Source organism: Uloborus diversus, chromosome 9 (assembly GCF_026930045.1).
Source record: "Uloborus diversus isolate 005 chromosome 9, Udiv.v.3.1, whole genome shotgun sequence".
Lineage (NCBI taxonomy): Eukaryota > Metazoa > Arthropoda > Arachnida > Araneae > Uloboridae > Uloborus > Uloborus diversus.
In genome coordinates, this window is record NC_072739.1 from 104646789 (window position 1) to 104650237 (window position 3449).

Here is a 3449-nt window from a genome sequence, read left to right on the forward strand (position 1 = left end):
TTAGCCGCATCCCCGATGCCTAGAAGTCATCAACTGCCATCTTGCTCCCAAAATCCAGAGACCCGTCAGTACTGTCTACTTGGAGGCCAATCTCACTCTGCTGCACCATATACAAGCTATTCACTAAGTGTATTGCAAAGCGGCTAGCACAGTGGACGGAGAGGCATGGTGCCCTCTCAATCACTCAAAAAGGTTTCACAGCACATGACGGGATCATCGAACACAATTTCGTCCTCCAGTGCCGAATAGAAAGAGCTCGGAAAAACAACGAGGAAGCATGCATCGCATGGATAGATGTGGCGAACGCCTTCGGCTCAGTGCCCCACGCTGCAATCAATGCTGCAGTCGAAGCTGCCGGAGCCAGAGGAGCCTGGCGCGACCTCATCACCGATCTGTACAGCGGAACCACTACCAATTTTATAACTAGCACAGGCTTCACCTCCCCCATCCCTATCGCCGCAGGTGTGAAGCAAGGATGCCCGCTGAGTGGAGCTCTGTTTAACCTCGCTCTTGACCCAGCACTCCGGAGAATCCAGGGAGATAGCGCGGACCACAAGGTGCTGGCTTTCGCCGACGACGCGGTACTCCTAGCCGCCACCCCTGAGGAACTCCAATCCCAGCTTGACAGCTTCCAGGAAGACGTCGCTAAAATTGGGCTTGTCCTCAACCGCAGAAAATGTGCGATCCTACACATCTCGGGCCGAACTCCCATTGGCACCAGACCAGCAGTCTTCAATCTTGACAACGAACCGTTGTCTTACCTCAAAGAGGGGGAAGAATACAGATTTCTTGGGAAACCCGTCGGCTTCAACCTTCTCTCCAACTACGCAGACCTGAAGGCAGTCTTAGAAGCGGAGGTGAAAATGATGTCCTCGAAGCTCGCACCCTGGCAACGCCTAGACGCACTCAAGTCATTCTTCATGCCTTCGCTTCAGTTCTTCATGCGCACAGCACAATTCCAAAAAGGAGACTGGAAGAAGGTCGACGGCTTCATGAGGAAGCTTGTCAAGAAGACACTCAACCTGCCTGAGTCAGCAGCCAATGAATACCTTTACGCAAGCAGGCAAGCTGGCTGCTGCGCCATCCCGATGACCGCGGACGACTCAGACACATTCCTAGTAGACACCGCATTCAAGCTGCTCTCCTCCCGAGACCCTGCAACAGCGGACCTGGCCAGGAACCACCTCTTCCACACGATCAGCAGGCGCATCCAACGTACCCCTTCAAGCACCGAAGTTAACGAGTACTTGTCTGGCGGAATGGAGGGAGACCTCGAGACTTCTCCCAATGAGCTTCGAAACACCTGGACCCTAGCGAGACAGGCCTCGAGACGTCTTGGGATCAGATGAGAAATCTTCCCCGACAACGCAACCATCCACATAGACGATGCCAGCATCTCCTCATTCAACAAAAGCAAAGTCGTCCACACCATCCGGGAGAAACGAAGAGGCTTGAAAGCCCAAACACTCATCGCCAAACGGAGCCAAGGGAAGGCAATGGAGTGCGTTGCCGCATCCCGCAGCAGCTCGCACTTCCTCTTCTCCGGAGAATATACCCAGTTTGCCGACTGGAGGTTTATCCACAGGGCGCGACTTAACCTCCTCCCTCTAAATGGAAGCAAGACAGAGAACGGGCCAAAACACCAGCTGCCGAACATGCGTCTGACCTAAGGAAACAATCGCACACGTCCTCAACTGCTGCATGAGACACAGTAGAGCATCACAAAATCGCCACAATGCCATACTAAAACGAGTCGAAGCAGCCGCGAGGTACAGGGGCATCATCATTAGCGCCAACACAGCGATCGCCGACGACAGCCTCAGGCCGGACCTTGCCGTCGCTGTCGGAAACACTCTTTACCTTGTCGATGTCACGATTCCCGCCGAGAACCGCCTCACCGCTTTTGCCGAAGCAAGACAGAAGAAGCTCGACCATTATGCCCCCGTAGTTCAAGCTCTAAGGAGCCGATTCCAACGAATCGAGATTGCCCCAATCATCGTCGGAGCGCTTGGATCCTGGGACCCGCTCAATGACACGTTCCTGAAGCGTATCTGCACCAGAAGGTACCAGAATAAAATGAAAAAACTCGCCAAGAGCGACTGCATAAGATGGTCCAAGTACATCTACGTGAAGCACCTTACAGGAACCCGGCAATATGGCCAGAACGAAGATGCAGCTACAGCTATCCTGCCCATCCACGCTAACCTCCCGTAATCCAGTGATAACGCCACTATTGCAGGACCTCCTCAAAACCACAACATACCCGATTTGCTCGCGCTCCCTAGACTTTATTAACGCTCATAGACTCGCAAATCCGAACTTTGCTCTCTCTTTTTACTTTACCGTCCACGCCCCAGCTGAAGCACGCGTTCCTGCCAGCATTCCCTGCCCAATTTTGTATATCAGCGACTGTAATTACCTTAAACGAACTAAACGCCTGGCCATTTCTGTAAGACCCCTTGGGCATCTGTAAATAACACTGTAAATATTCGGATAAATATTTTTTTTTTCCTGTTCTTATCAGCTTAATATCTGATACACTGTCCATTAGACAGTACGATATTAAATTAATTTTTGAACTGAGGCTTGCGGTCTGGAATTTATTCCGCCTTCGCCACGGGTCGGCCCGCTATTGCACTACTTGCGGGATTCGGTCCACTCCCAATGTAAAAAGAGTAGAAATCATTCAATACTATACAATGAGATTGTTGTACTTTACTTGTGTAATGTCATATCTCTGTAAAACTTCTTACTTCAGTATAAAAAAAAAAAATTGTACATTTTGTGTGTCTGTGCCTCCTGCATCCAGCCGAGTTCCCTGTTCCGTTCGTTTCCCCAAGCGACACGATCACCTTTTGGGTAACTTCAGAAAAAAAAAACAAATATTAACCCGTTCACTGTCAAAGAGTGCACTTTTTTAAGTGAGTAGCGGTGCTGCCTGCTGCCGAATTCAACCAAGCTTTCGACAAAAAAAAGTCTTACGGTCAGAGCGTGCCCACGAGGTGGGGGTGGGAGAATGAGAAATGCTACTTTTTTCATCGTCAGCATTACAAACTGGACGGTTGCAAGCGCGCATGTATTTTGAGAAGTCGTCATTTCCGCGATTTCTGACATTTTCAGCGACTCTATCTCGTCTTGGAGAGTCAAGGGCACGTAGGGCTAAGTCTGAACTTTGCGTGGCTTGGTTGGATGTGTCCAATGCGTTCGGCTCCTTATCCCACAATGCCATCTTTAAGGCAGTCGAAGCAAGCGGCGCTGGGCCTACTCTCTTGCGTATGGTGAAGGACATTTATTCCGACTGCTCCACGAGGTTCCTCTCTACCGAAGGTGTGTCTGATGCCGTGCGGATTTCCGCGGGGGTTAAACAGGGCTGTCCCCTCAGCGGCATGCTCTTCAACCTTGCCCTGGACCCAGCCATCCATCGGATTCAAGGTGATTGCAGCTCCCAC

The 3449-nt window shown here is 51.0% G+C and overlaps 1 pseudogene; it reads left to right on the forward strand.

Annotated features, from left to right (window-relative positions):
- The first annotated feature begins 2485 nt into the window (after positions 1–2485).
- Positions 2486–2664, forward strand: LOC129230829 (U2 spliceosomal RNA; annotated as a pseudogene).
- Positions 2665–3449: the final 785 nt, after the last annotated feature.